We start from the raw sequence: 16,361 nt of genomic DNA, 5'->3' as shown, positions 1-16,361 counted from the left end.
TCACATCATTCCAGTCCAGAAGATTATCCATGCCATTGATAACTTTATCTCTAGAATCTTCATTAATTTCTTCAGAGATAACATTGAGTTCCAAACAATAGATTTTATTTCTAAAGTCCATAGACTCCAAATCTTGTTCCTGTTCCACGTTTGTTCCAATCTCCGGGATCTCCTCTCTCACAGGGACCCCTGTTCCAGTCTCCAGGGTCTCCTCTCTCACAGGGACCCCTGTTCCAGTCTCCAGGGTATCCTCTCTCACAAGGACCCCTATGTCTTTAATCTCCTGTGTCTCCAAACAATAAATTTTGTTTCTAAAGTCCATAGACTCCAAATCTTTTTCCTGTTCCACGTTTGTTCCAATCTCCGGGGTCTCCTCTCTCACAGGGACCCCTTCCAGGGTCACCTCTCTCACAGGGACCCCTATATCTTTAATCTCCTGCTTCATTTTACTCAATTCAATTTTCAGCTCCTTACAACCCTGTCGCAGGTTTTGTTTCGTTATCTCAATCTCATCCATTATTTTCTGAAACATAGTTATTTCCAGCTTCTCAGCCACTTTCTTAAATGCCATTTTAAAAAAAAAATATAGGAAAACCACTTCTTATTTCAGCAACAATTGGGTTAATACTCCAAACTTGGTGACATCACAGTATAAACAGAGCAGACAGCCTTATCTCTCCATGCTTAAGTAAACAAAATGCAGTTCCCAGGATCGAAACAATTAATGGCGGTCGTCAGAAAACAGATTCGTCAAAATAAAATAGACCAAAAAGAGAGTAGTCTCAGACAATATAATATTCTTCAAAATAAAAATCTGGAATAGAAATCCCTCTTCTGTGTATATCTTTAGAATGCAAATCCAGGACAGCTTTTTGCAACAAAAACAGAGATAAGCTATTAATTAGTGAGTAGCAGAGAGAAGTTATGGCTCCCCAGTGAGATGTCAAAAACCGATCAATCTGGCAAATCTCTTTTAAACAGCAACAATTTAAGTCAAGTAAAAGAAAAATATAGAAAGAAGGGTGCTTGCCTGTTAGTGCGTTCTCTCTTAGAAGATAAGATGAACGTTCGCTTTTCCAGATAGAGCTTGTTGTTAAAAATCCGTCCCACCTTCGTCGGCTGGACCTCGTCCCATAAATTAATGAGATCTGGTCGTCCCAACAAAAATAGGCTTTGAGGTTAATCTCTTCGTTTCTCCCTACCCGGGAGAAGTTTAATCAGTCAAAAAAAAGAAAAAATCTGACTGATATATCTGAATAAGCTTCTTTTGAGGCAGGAGCCCGTCTCAAAAGCAGGCACAGGCTAAGTCACCCTTCCCGGAAGTCGATGAAGAAAAAAATCTTGATGTACCATGAAAGAGACAAAATCTGTGGAATAGAACACTCCAGTATCTTCTGCACTCAAGATTTGTATTATCCTAGTACAGGACGTTCGGTTTAGAAAAGTGTATGGAATATTTTATCTTCTCAATATGGATCATTTCAGAAATTCCTGCAGTACAAGGAGTTTGGCAGGCAGCAGGATAAGAAAGCATTATGGGCATTGCATAGCAAAAAGCACTAGTGCATGGTGAGAAAAAAATCTATATATGGTGAACAGAAATCCTACTTGCTGATTTGTGGGGAAAATTTTTACTGCCTCTCCTATTTCTGAACCTTTAGCAGATACTGATAACCTAATCCAGTTTGTTTTCTCAGCAGCCATGAGGAGTAGAAATCTGCTTTAATTAAACTATAAAAACTGAGATTGTTGGGATGTTCAGATATTATGCAATGCTACACAACAGGCAGATTCGAAAATGCTGTGCAATCACTGGTTGCACTGTTTAGCATTATGATGACGAGCTGCAGCAATATAGGGCTCACACACTCCTCCACTCTATGAGGAGATTAATCACAGTTTAGAAGTAATCACAGTTTGTTAAAATAAGCCAGCTTTATAAACTATGGTTTGAAGTTGGATTGTTTCAGCAAACCATAGTTTAAAATTAACTATACTTCAGATTTGGACTTCATGACAAGATGCTGCTAATGTAAAGGGAAGTAAAAGCTCCCAAACTCCTCCTTGTGACCATGGCCGAGGAGGAGAAAGGAGGGGAGAAACGTGTAGGTCTGAGGTTCACTGCAGCTCATTGTCATAATGCAAATCATGGTTTTGCATTATGTGGAGATGTAGTCATATGTTTAAAATACACTTTGCAAAGGAAGTAGATTATCATGTCAGTGTGGCAGAAGAACAAGTTCCATTTGCCAGTTGCCACATCAATCATGAAAAAATGTGAAAAAGAACAAAACTTACTTTTAGGAGGAAGGCCAACAAGGACCTCTGACAATAGAAAGAAGTACATATTTTAAGAACACTAAAACTCTCCACTCATGCTATGGATATTTCTGCCATCTGTTAAGGCAAACACTTTTGGATCTCTTCCACCCATAATCTGTGGAGTCATTTGGTGCTTTTAGTTTTGGTTACTTTTGAATGAATTATATGAATTCTGCATTACCCGATATTGAAGAGAAGTAGCTGCTGATTATAAAACTTACAGTGCAATCATCTACTGAGAAGTCACATTAACTGCAATGGGACTTCCAGTTAAGTATGCACAGAACTGTAGTCTCCCTATACTTTGGTTTTCAGCACAATCTAATCTGTTCAGGTAAGTGTATAGGAGAAGCTATAGAACTGCACATTGTTTAGTCAGAAGAACAGGACAGGAGTTGAAGAGTTCTTTTACATCAGCCCAAAGGTTTGGCTCATGCAATCGGTTTTTTCAATTATTTTTAAGAGCAGACTCCTGCAGCATATAAAAGGCCTTTTGCCATCTAGCATGGAAGTTTGGTGTTCAAGAAATACATGTTCAGCAGACCGTTGGGTCCTGCCTATTGATTTAATATTATTATTGTTGGTAGTTCACATTCTCATAGAATTTAATGCCTTTGAGTTATCAGTTATTAATACATCTACAGCTTCATTGCAAGGGTAGGAATGTCTTAATATTTAGGATCACCTATGATAAGATTTGTAAAAGAAAGCAAAAGGGATAGTGTGATATAGGTTTTAAAGGAATTTATTAAATGAAATGGAACCGTTCTGCCCAGTTCCATTGCTAGCAGATTGGTATAACTTCCTCTATTTCATCAGAGTTGTGCCAACATACACTGGTGATTAATTTCACTACTTACACTGCTGAAAGCTGCAATGTTTCATTTTTTGTACATTAATAATACGCTTGTCATTAGGCCTATTTTACAAAATATATTTTCATCATTCGTACACTGGTTCCGCTGAACTCAATGGTGGGGTTGGAAAGATTTGCCATTCACTCTTCTAGTATTGGAATGCCACCCGTGATTTCTCATCTGCTTTCATATTGTTCTATCACATCACCTGGAAAAAATCAACTGAAAATATTTTCTCAGGGTGGTTCATGCTAATAGATAATTAAAATAATACCTGCTTTAACATATGTTAGCCATGAGGCACTACAAGAAAAATGTGAACACCATCTCTCTCTCTCTCTCTCTCTTTCTCTCTCTCAGTAGCAATTCCAGATAGACTAGTCCTCCATGTATGGTAGTGACTGGGGTTATTGTTACAGGCTTCACTTATTTTAAGTAGGCACTCAGCTGGAACTGATAAATGATCACTGATTGATGGGTCTGCAGCCTGGCTCTGCACAGCAGACAAAACCTCTAGAACTGAACGATTCAAAAAAGAAAGAAAGAAAAGCTAAAGCTCTGCAGCTGAAAAGAGGGTCTTTATTTTGACTCCTCATCAGTTCTTTTGCAATAACTGTCTTTAAAGGAGGAAAATGAATCCAGAATAATTTAAGTGCCCCCTCTTGCATACTTTGAGATATCAGAATGAGTAAAAGTGTACCACTTGAGCATATAGGTAGGGAATGCACAACCGAATTATTCACCCTAGTGCTAGATCAAGGTTTTGAGGGACTCTTGAGAATGAGTCCTGCCCTTTACTGAGTGGGCCCACCTCCTCCTTACCACTGTAAATGTTGCCCATTTGCTTGCCTTCGCCCTCTGGGCCCAGTCTGTACAAATGCCCAGAGGGAGAACACAAGGCAAGTAGAGGATGCTGCTCCATCTTCCCACAGCTTGCACACTCAGAGAGGGCAGGTGGACAGGCATCAACAGAACTTGAACTTGATTTTATTTACAGTCATAGACCAAACTGGCATCAACAGAAAGGAGAAACAGCACTAGGGCCAGGAGTCTCAAAGGGCTGGGAAAGGGCAAGAGTGTGGGCCTTGGCAGGTGCCTGACAATGATCAGGTCCCTGACCGTGGATCATTCCCCCCATCCCTCCAAGGAAAGCTTGCATGCTAGATATCAGCCTAGCTTTCTCTTTAGATTTCTTTTTGCATGTAGTCTTTATTATTATATTTTTACATTTGGGAGAAAGCTGATCTGGTAGTGTCCGAGAAAGGCTGTACTGTGAGTGCTTTCAGACTCAGTAAATCAGCTCTAAGATATAGTGAAACCAGTGGCAGCTGGTGGTTCCATGACAGTGGGGCAGTGGAATCTGCTGTGGGTTTTAGTCCAAACTTTCAGGGAGCTGTCCAAGGTGCTTCACCTACTACTTGGATGAGAACCACCGAAGAACCCCATAGATTGAAATAAACACGTTTCATCTGTGCCCCTAACTTAAAGCAGTGCGGTCATGGGAAGTAAACATATCCCTCTTGGACTGCTGTTACTAGTGTTTTAATTCTGCCCTGGGCTCCTACTGGGAGGAAGGGAGGGATATAAATCCAATAAATAAATAAATAATTCAGTTATTAGTCTGTTTATATATTTGGCTACTTATTAAATGAAAATTTATTTAACATACTGTTTATATGACTACCAAATTATTAGGTGTGAAAAATACAATGAATTAGCCTAGTAAAACTCATTCTAGAAAGCACTTATCTACTCAACACTTATCAGTGTTAAATATGCTGTCCATTTTAGTTTAAATTAGTTACTAATTGCTTTATGGTTACATCCCTTAATTCCACTTAGCTAATGTCTTCATACTTACTTGTGAACTTACTTGTACTTAAAAAATATAAGAATGTATTAATCTTAGAATTAAAAAAAAATGATAAACCTCCATCAAAACCCATACAATATTTCTAAAGGAGCATTAAAAGGCTTTTCTGAAACTCTTATTCATTTTTATGCAAATAGCCCAGGCAGCATCTATTACGTTTGGTTGATTGGAAGGTGTTTTTGAACATGTATTATTTATTAAAAATTTGAGTAGGTCATTTATATAGGACTACATTTGCACTAAAGCTGCATGTATAACATGTTGTGAATAAACAGGTGTTTAGGATAATTTAAATGTGTTTGATGACAGATCTTTTGAATTTTGCTGGTGTAGTCTTAACCATGCAAGTGGAAAGCTACATACACACACACCTGGAAATGTGAAACCTGAAGAACACAAATCTTTCTGTCAGTGAATGCAAAGTGACCAGATAAATGGACATTTTGCATTATCATTACAGATTCTCTGATATTTATCTAGCATATAGCTAAAAAAAAACCTGGAGATAAGTGTAAATCAATTCATCACAGGTGTTTTTTGCATCTCACTTTATATGTCAGAAGAGAATCTTTGCAAGCTCCTTTTTTATGGTTTTAAGCCACAAGGTCATTTGTAATGTTCTATGCCCTTGAAGGTCATTAGGTTTGCATGAATATTTGTAGTCTAAGCAGACATTTAATGAAAGAAAAACTTCTTTTTTTAAAAAAAAGACCCACTGTTTTGGGACAAATGCAACTTCAAATGTCTAACAATAGCTGATATTACAGGGTTATTCTGACTGGTTCACAACTCTTTGTACTAACAAAAAAGAAATTCTGAAGTTGTCAGCTGTGTTTCCTAGCATAAATGCCCTGTTTGATGTGGGTTAATTACCTAGAGTATGATGGCAGTTATAACAATTGCAAGGCTTTTAAACAGGCAGATCCTGAGTTTAGGTATATATATGAGCTATTCAAGTCGGATCAGATTATGAGATCAATAGTGATTCAAAAAACATCTGATTCTTCACAGTTAAGGGGATTAGAGCTAGAGTAATTCATGGATTACATATGCCCAAGCATTTCAGAAGCATGCTCAGCAGAATAAGAAGAGAGGTTATCCCAGTTTGCCTAACTTCCCAAGGATATGATATTCATACTTTCACAAATGTTTTATTCAGAAAAGGGATATTTCAAAGAAAAAGTCATTTCATTTTCAGGAGATGGTACAAACAAGATCAGCAACGAATAGAGAGCAAATTTCAGACAGTTACACACTTTGAAGTGGTTAAATAACTCCCACTGAAGTAAATAGGACTTCGGTGGAAGAGATTTAAGCACTTCAGTAAAAGTGCCCAGTTTTGGCTGGGCCCCTAGATCCTCTTCAAGTATTCACTGAACTGTTTCCTCCAATGTGACTTGAATTTTTGTGGTCACATGCAACTGTGTCGCCGAAAGAGTCCAATATGCATTGGAATCATGGATGAACAAACACACATTTTCATCTTTGCAAAGTCTTAAATGGATTATTTATTACTAAGTACATTTATATTCCAATTGGAAAAGTTACTTTTTTTGAACTACAACTCCCATCAGCCCCAGCCAGCATGGCCACTGGATTGGGCTGATGGGAGTTGTAGTTCAAAAAAGTAACTTTTCCAAGCTCTGTTATGAGACTCCAGATGGTGTACATGACGTTCCCAGATGCTCTCCATCCAGGCACAGATCAGACCTGCGTATCCTCAACAAGGTGACCGTCATTTGCCCTCAGAACATGCTCTGGGAGCGTTAAGACCAGGATACTTTGAGGCAACCTCTTTCCACATGAATCTGCCTGGCTATCAAAATCCTTATCAGAGACCCTTCTGTGGGTCTCTCCAATGACTGAGACAAGGAGGGGATTACTGGGAACAGGGCTTTTTCTATTGCACCACCCTCTGCCTTGGAACTTGTTCGTCAGGAAAGTTCACTTGGCACTGCCTTTATCTTTTCAGCACCATAAATATTTTTTAATTCACGAAGACTATTTAGAAAGTTTGACTGATGGGCTTATCTGGCTCTTCACATGCTCTTCTGTTATCTGTGATCTTCTGTTGTAGTCATCCAGCTGCTCCAGCTGCACCCTTCGCATCTCTGCAATGTTCTTTTTGAAGAGCAGTGACCAGAATTGTACACTGAATTCTATATGCAGTCACATGAAAGATTTGCATAAGGACATGACAATACTGGCAGCTTTGTTAGCTGTTTCTTTCCTAATAATCCCTAACATGGAGCTTGCTATTTTCATAGCAGCAGCAGCGAACTGGGTTGATGCTTTCATTCAACTGTCCATCACAACCCTAAAATGCTTTTCTTGCTCAGTTACGCCCAGCTTAATCCCTTCAGAGCATATTTGAAGTTGGGATTTTTTGCCACAGTGGGCATCACTTTACGCTTGTTTACATTGCTGTTTGCCATTTTAATACCCATTTCCCCAGTATGGAAAGACTCGCTTTTACCACCCTGAACAATTTGGAGTCATCAGCAAACATGGTCAGATAACTGCTCACAGTGAACTCCATACAATTCATGAAGAAGACTCTCCCCGACTGCTTTTTTGTTTGTTTTTGTGGTTGTATTTTGGAACATGTCATTGATGCAATAATATTGCATTACTGTAGTGAGAGATTTATATTGAGCTGTCCACATAACACTCTGCTTTATTACATTTTTCTACAATATTTCTGCAATGTTATCCACATTACTGATGTCTGGAAGCGGGACAGCCCCCCCCCCAAACATTTGTGGTATGAAACGTTACAGGATTTTAGCAGGAAATTGTGGAACATTCACCTATTGCAGATGAAGCAGTATGTCTGCCCCAAAACTTTTGCAGGCGCAAATGGTACAAATCATGATGAATGCTCAAAAAAAGCGCCCTAAGTTAAAAGGCAGTTTTCCCAATACAGATCTTTGGGATCAACTGATTACATCCCTTCACTGCAAGAACTGTCTGCTTATTTATTTGATCTATTTCTATACAGGCCTTACATCCAAAATAATTGTAGGCAGTGTACAATAAAATGAATAAAACAAGGCATCTGATTTAAAATCAAAATCAACAAAAATACAGAGAAAGGACAGGACCAAGGACATCAAACCAGTAGCCCAAAGGCCTGAGCAAACAAGCAGGTTTTGGCCTGGTGGAGGTGGATGCCAGCAATGTGGATGCCAGACAAATTTCACAGGGGAGTTCCAGAGCCAAGGTGACCACAGAAAAGACCCATCTATGTGTTCCCAGCAGAGGAATATTAAGGAGGGCTTCTCTGGGTGATCTCAACCCCAGGGCAAGCTCATACATGGAGAGACGCTCCCTCAAGTATTTAGATCCTGTCGTTCAGGGATTTATATGTCATTTGCAAGACCTTGAATTCCTGCTCTGTGCTTCCTGTTCTTTAACGAGTTACTAATTCATAAAAGGACCTCTTCTCTTACCCTATCCATGACTACTAAGCTTGCTTAGGCATCTTTAGTGAGGAACTTTGTCAAAAGCTTTTTGAAAGTTCAATCCAACAATATCTACAGCATCACCTCTATCCATGGATGTTGACACTTTCAAAGAATTCTCAAAGAATTCTAAAAGTAACTGAAGAAGAAACAACACAGCTTCTGCAAAGCTACTGCAAAGGAACCTTTGCAGAAGTCATGTTGATTCTTCTTCAGTAAGACTTGTCCTTCTATATCCTCAATAATTTAACTTTAATCATTCTTTCCACCAATTTACTTGGCACAGGCATTAAGCTAAGAGGTCTGTAATATAAATTTTGTTCCTTGGCATTCACATGTAGGAGGAAAGGAGTGCAACCAAAGAACATCAGTCCTTTTTGTGTGTATGTAATTGTTGTAACAATGGGGTTTGGTAGACTTGAGAATTTCCTGAGCCAATCTGGAAGAGGATTCTGGCCATCATCCTAAACTCACCTACTTAAAAGTCCCATGAAAATAAATGCTAAATCATTGTTGTTGTTGTTGATTGAATTTATATCCCGCCCTTCTTCCCAAAGGAACCCAATCAATAGGACATTCACAAATAAGTGTATTTACAAATGCAGCCTCTGTGTCATCAAAAAGCAAGGCAGGCCTGCAAAATTATTTCGTTTTTATACTGCTGAAATGCAATATTATGTCAGGGCTAGGGCCAGGTTAGTTAAAATGCTGGGGAGGGGCCATAGCTCAGTGGCAGAGTATCTGCCTTGCATGCAGAAGGTCCCAAGTTCAAACCCCAGCATCTCCAGCTAGGACTGGAAGATACTGCTGCCTGAAACTCTGGAGAGCCGCTGCCAGCCAGGGTAGACATTACTGAGCTAGATGGACCAATGGTCTGATTCATTATAAGTCAGCATCCTACATTCCTAATGTTGTGAATCTATTAGGATGGCCTTTGAAATTTTTCCTGGGGATGGACATATTTGAAAAGGTTATCAGAATTCATTTGTTCCATGACAATCATGTAAGCATTGTTTCTTTAATCCTATTTCATTTTACCTTTGCTAATACTGTGCTATTTGTGTTTAAAATGTATGTATCCTTTTTCAAACACACATTCAAAACTCATTTTAAAAAGAAAGATAAAAATAGACTAATGTAGTAACCAGTGGTGGTGGTGGGCTCATGTTGAAGAAGTCACAGGAAAGAAAAACGTCTAAATGTTTGGGGTCATGAAGTTTGTCCCACATGTTAGATTTCTGAAAGAGAAATAACAGCATATTTCACATTCTCCCATCCTAAACATATTTTCTGTGAAGTAAGCCTTATTGATGTTGATGGAGTTAACTTTCAAGTGAACGTGCTCAGTACTGCCATCTTGTTTCAGTTTCCACTTTTTGAGTCGGTTATAATCTGTGAAAATTCTTTTTTCTTCAAGTAATCACTGGGTCCACCAATTAAGGTGTGGTGGAGTGAGCTACTACTTTGTTAGCGTGTTTGCCCTAACTTGCCCCCGTGTATGTCAGACAATAAAATAAAACGCCTTGAAAGAGAAAGTCCAGAAGGTATGATACCCCTTCCAAAAGGCAAGCAAAGAAGAATGATCTCTCAACTTTATGGCTGTTTTCAGGGAAATGCATGAATCAGGCTGAAAGCCATGCAGCTAATACAAAACTGTGTCAAAACTGTTCCCATGAGTTACTCAGGCAATATTGTCTCATTACATTCTCATACTTCGCTGCTGAAACCTTCTCATGTAGGCACCTGTTATTGGCCACTACAGACTATTAATCGTACAGTATGTTTACTCAGAGGGAAGCTGTACTGTGTTCAAAAAGGCGAACTCCTAGTTGTATTTAGGATTGCAGCCCAGTGGGACTTAACCTCCAAGTAAACATGCATTGGGATTATGTTTTGTTTTTTTAAATTCAGGCCTGTAAACAGCCACTTGCCTCATCATCTGGGGCAAGTAAGAACCTGATTATCCAGCCTGGTTCCTTCTCTGCTCCACTCACCCACTGCCACTTATTCCACATTTCTGTATTATTTTTTATATTTATTATTTATTTTATTTATATCTATCCCACTCTTCCTCTAGAAATGGTTTGGTCAAAGCATCAGCTGTCATCTCTTCTGTTGGACAGTAGGTCATCTCTAGAAGACCTTTCTCCCTTTTGTCCTTCAGGTAGTGGAACTTCACATTAATGTGCTTCATGCAAGAACTTTGCCCTTCTGATTCTGCGAGTCTTCTGCAGGCTTGATTGTCCTCAAGTATTCTGATAGGCTCTGGTTCAGATATGTCCAAGTCTCCTAGAAGCTTGCGTAGCCACAGCATTTCCTTGCATGCCTCATCAGCTGATACATATTCAGCCTCAGTAGATGAGTGTGCTACAGTCTCTTGCTTTCGACTTGTCCAACATATTATTTATTTATTTATTTATTTAATACTGTTAGGGATTCTCTAGTATTCGTATCTGGATTCTCTGTTGTTCGTATCCCACCGCTACTGCCCAGCAAAAACAACCTGTCAGGGAAGAGACCCCAGAAGGATATTTAAGCAATCCCGCTTATATAGAGTACTTGAGAGAGAAGTTAAGATGGGAGGCTGAGGAAAAAGACAAGCAGAGGGAGTTGGAAGCTGAGAGATTGAGGATGGAAGCTGATGGGAAAGACAAGCAGAGGGAGTTGGAAATTGAGAGAATGAGATTGGGGGTGGATGAGGTGAAACTGAGTGGGTTGCTTGGTGGGGTTTAGAGAGTTGTTTGCCAGGAGAGAGTGGAGAAGGAGGGGGGTGGAGTTCGGATTAGTATTGAGTAAAACCACATGCTTATGTGCCTTAAGAAGAAATCTTGTTAATCTTGTTAGCTTTGTTATCTTTAATAAATACTTAATTTGGTTTACCAAAGGCCTGATCCTTGGCTGGGGTTTCACAGACCAGAAGAGAGGGTAAGGTAATGACCAAGGCTGAAGGGAAACTGTAACAAATGGTGGCAGCAGTGAAGAGAATAACAATACCAGTATTCAGAGTCTCTGGGAATACTAGTATTAGGACGTGACTGGTGGTTGCCTAGCAGGGGGATCTGTTGAGATCTGTGCTAGAGCGGGGAGAGAAACAATAAAAAAGGACAGTCCGGACTGGTGGAGTCCTTGGTGGTGCCTAGTGACAGGCAGTAGCCACGCGCAGGTAGGAACCTGACAGGGAGAGCCAGGAAAGGCTGTCACATGAGCATCAGCATATCCTAGAAGTTTAGGATCTCGAGTAGCTGATAGCTTTAGTTTTAAGTTTGCAGTGCCTTTCAGATATCTTGCCGCTCTCTTGACTGCTTCCCAGTCTTTCTTGTTTGGAATGTGGTTTTTCTGCAAAGGTATCCCACTGCTACTGCCACATCTGGTCTGGTTATTGTGGTGATATACAGGAGTTTCCCTATAGCTTGTCTTTATGTTTCGTTGTCTTCCCAGGGTTGATTGTTCTGGTCTGGTTTCAAGTATCCTACTTCCATGGGTGTAGGTGCTGGATGTGCATCCTGCAGTCCTAGACTCTCAAGTAGGTCTTGAATCTTTTGGTTTTGGTTTAGAAGAAAGGATCCATTGTCCTCTCTTTCAATTTGTATTCCAAGGTAGTACGTGATGTCGCCTAAACATTTCATTTCAACTTCCTTGCTTAGATAATTTACTAACTCTTGCTTGTCTTGTGGATTCTCATAAGCCAGTAATAAATCATCTACATAAATCAAACTATAAGTCCATTTGTTGTTCTTAAATCTGCTATAGAGGCATTGGTCTGCTTTGCCTCTTTTATAGCCTTGTTTCAAGAGCATTTGGTTCAGTTTGTCATTCCATGCTCTTGCAGCTTGTTTCAGTCCATAGATGTTCTTTTGCAGTTTGCATGCTAGGGTTTGCTTTCCTTGTATTTCAAAACCTGGTGGTTGTTGCATGTAGATTTCCTCTTCTATTTCCCCATGCAAGAACGCTGTTTTTATATCCATGTGTTCCACCTGCATTTTCTTGTTAGCAGCAACACTTAGTAGAGTTCTGATTGTTGTATGTTCCACTACAGGAGCAAAGGTTTCATAGTAGTCTTGTCCATACTTTTGAGAGTATCCTTTGGCCACTAGTCTTGCTTTGTATCTCTCAATGTTCCCTTCAGCATCTGGCTTTTTCTTGAATACCCACTTGCAACCTACAGCTTTCCTTCCTTGAGGAAGCTTGGTAAGTGTCCAAGTTTTGTTCTTGTGTAGAGCTTCCAGCTCTTCCTTGGCTGCCTGCCTCCACCTCTCAGCTTCAGCTTTGGATAAGGCTTCAATATCTTTCCAGGTCTCAGGCTCTGGAAGTTCATCAGCTCTTGCCAGGTAGGAAAGTCTCAGTGGAGGTACACCTCTGTTGGTGCGGTTAGAGCATCTTGGTGCAGGACTCTCTGCTGCCCCTTCTGACTGTGCAGGTTCCCCTTCTTGCTCTGATTCCTCACTGTCCTCCAGTGCTGGAATGTCGCTGTAATCTGTAGTGCTGTATGGTATTTCTACTTCATCTTCTTCACTGTTGGGGTCTTGGGATGGTGCCCCTTCTGGTTGGAATGCACCTTGACCTTCATCAAAGTAGACAGCTCTTTGGATTTCAATCCTTTCTGTTTTGGGATTTAGGATTCTGTATCCCTTTTGTTTTGAAGAATATCCAACGAAGATTCCTTCCTTTGTAGTGTTGTCCAATTTGGTTCTCTTCTGGTGTGGAATGTGACCATACACTTTTGATGCAAACACCTTTATATGAGCCAAACTGGGTATGCGCCCATACCATAATTCGAATAGAGTCTTGTTGCCATTCACCTTTGTTGGCAAACGATTTTGTAGATAGGTGGCAGTATACACTGCCTCTCCCCAATGCTTCTGTGGGAGGTTGGCATCTTCTAGCATGGATCTCACCATCTCAATTAGGGTTCTGAATTTTCTCTCCGAGACTCCGTTCTGTTCTGGGTTGTGGGGTACAGTGGTTTGATGCTCAATCCCATTTTCAAGCAGAAACTGCTGGGTAGCATGTGACATACTCTCCCCCATTATCAGAACGTAGAATCTGTGGTTTTCTCTGAAATTTAGTGGTCACCATTGCCACATATTCTTTGAGTTTCTGAAGCATTTGCCCCTTCTCCTTCAACATATATTTTACAGTGAATCTTGAAAAATCATCAATAAAACTCACAATATATTTGTTTCCACCATGTGAATGAATTGGCATTTCACAAATGTTGCTGTGAATCAACTCTAGGGGGCGCTTGGTCTTCCTTTCACTCTGCTCAGGAAAACTTGGTCTGGTCCCTTTAGCTTTAACACAGCAAGTACATTTCCCCTTTTCTTGGCAGGGTTCAATTTTCATGCCTCTTACTAAATTATTATTTTGAAGGGTATTTATCTTTGCAATGTGTCTATGCCCTAATCTTCTACGCCACATATGTAAACATGACTTGTTACAGCATTCTTTCACAACATTAGCTTGTGGACTTTGTTGATCAACTTCGTACATTCCCTTTCTCTTAGTAGCTGTGCATAAAATTTCACCATCTCTAGAAATTGTGCAAGAATCTTGTTCAAATAACACAAAGCACCCATTGTTTGTAGCTTCACTAACTGACATCAAGTTGTTTGAGATTCCTGGGGTCCAGAGCGCATTCCTGAGATAAATTTCCTCAGTGCCACTTGGAGTCTGGCAAATCAGCTTAGCATCTCCCTGCCCCCTTATGGGCAGTACTCTCGAGTCAGCCAATTTAACTGTGCCTTGATGTGGGGATAGTTTTTCAAACAAAGCTTTTTCATTTATTAAATGAGCACTGGCTCCTGAATCAACATAGAATTTTGTTTTATTATTATAACATTTTTCAACTTGGGTTACTTGAAAGCTCTTTGCATTTTTCTTTTCTGTCCCTTCAAATCCTTGTCTTTGTTTTTCAGACCTCTCTCTCTTATCACACTGGTCTTTAAGGTGTTTTTCTGAACCACATAGGAAACAACACTTGGATTTCATACCTTGGGAAACCTTTTGTTCCTGAAATCTGCATTTGACTGCCTGTCGGCCAGCAGCTTGTTTGCTTAGTTGTTTACTTAAGAAAGAGGAGAAAGAGGAAAGAGTCCTTTTCCGTAGCTGCTTTCTGAGATAACTGCTCTCTCACTTCTGAAATAATCTCGTTTAAAGTCTTTTTCTGTTGTTGTAAAATAAGTACAAAAGTCTCCATATATTCTGGGAGAGAGAGTCCAGAAATAAGGCAACCTGTACATTTTGGTCCAGCTGCATTCCCGCCTCTACTATCCCTTGGATTAGTAAGGTGTTGTTCAAAAGAATCATCCCTCATTTGCAGATTAATAAGACTTCTTAACATTGCAATCAGATGTCCCTGGCTTTTCGGATTATGATGGGATTCAAGAGTTTTCCACATCTCTCTGGCATTTTTAGAATTCATAATCAAGGGAATCTGCGCATTACTCACACATTTAGTGATAAGATCTTGTACCATTTCATCCTTCTCAGTCCAAATTCTTTGTTCCTCCCGAGAAGCACCTTCTCCTGGTTCCAATCCTGTAATTACTTCTAACAGCTCCTGTTGCTTTAGGTGTTTCTTCATTTGAAATTCCCACAGTTTCCTCTGGGTTCCAGTCTGTGGAGACCTAGCCGCTCCGTCATGCTGGCCATCCTGAAGTAAAAGCCTCAACTCTTCACTGACTAAAACTCTGAAGGTCTTTAATAGCTTCCTTGATTCAAACGCAATAGCTCCTTTAATTGCTCAAATCTCCATTTGCATGGCTGGGCCCATAACCTGTTGGAATTCTATTGAGTTGCATAGCAGTGCGGAGAGTATTGAGTGAGCTTATGCGTGTGTGTTTGAACCTTTGCTAAGATTCTACCTTCCCTGCAAATTAGTCAGACAGAGACTTTAACCTGTAAAATAAGAAACAACTGCTTTATTCTGGAAGTACATGCTTGATAGGAAAGAGTCCTATATCTAGCCAACTAGCGATGTTGGAGCAGTCTGCACTGGTCCCAGTGCAGCTCTCATGCTGGTTGAGAGGGAGAGACAAAGGAAAAATGTCTGCTCCCCTCTTGAGAGAGAAGGAACTGGGAAGGCGGGAAGGAACTGGGATCAACATCCTTTGCATATCAGTCTAGCAGCAGGGGGAGAGACAGCAAGGATCAAAGGACAGGTATAGCCTAGCAACAAAGAGGTCTCCTCCCTAGCTACCCTTTTTAACCCCATGCAGCCTCAACCCACCAAGTTGGAGTTGAACCTCATACATTCCAACATTCATCTCCAACCAGTTTAGCCAATGGTCAGGGATGGGAGTTGTAGTTGTTAGCAGGTTGGCTACTAGGTTATGAGCTTGGGAGATGCTCCACCCAGTATTGCCTATATGGCTTCAGTTCGGTTCACTTTTCAAGGAAGCTGCTTAAGGTCTGATGGAAAAAGTAATGTTAAATTGGTCATGCACACGAGGTGACCTTTTACAAACCAATCAATGTGATCCAAAAATAACGTTAATAGTGTGGCCTTCAGGAAAGAAACCAATGGTTCAAGTTTATATTTAAACAAACTAGCTTAAGAGTGGTGTACTACTACTAGTCTCCACTGGAGGAATTCAAGAAGCAGCTGGACAGCCATCTGTTGGGAATGCTTTGATTTGGATTCCTGCATTGAGCAGGGGGTTGGACTCGATGGCCTTATAGGTCCCTTCCAACTCTACTAGTCTATGATTCTATGATTCTAAAAGAAAATCATATGAGGACAGGAATCCTCCCCATCATCCTGACCACACAAAGTGCTGACTCAACACTAGGTATAGAATGTGAGAAATGACACCATCCTGGTCCAATCAATGTTGGATTTTGCTT

Source organism: Rhineura floridana, chromosome 1, assembly GCF_030035675.1.
Source record: "Rhineura floridana isolate rRhiFlo1 chromosome 1, rRhiFlo1.hap2, whole genome shotgun sequence".
Classification (NCBI taxonomy): domain Eukaryota; kingdom Metazoa; phylum Chordata; class Lepidosauria; order Squamata; family Rhineuridae; genus Rhineura; species Rhineura floridana.
Note: the sequence above shows the minus strand (reverse complement) of the source record.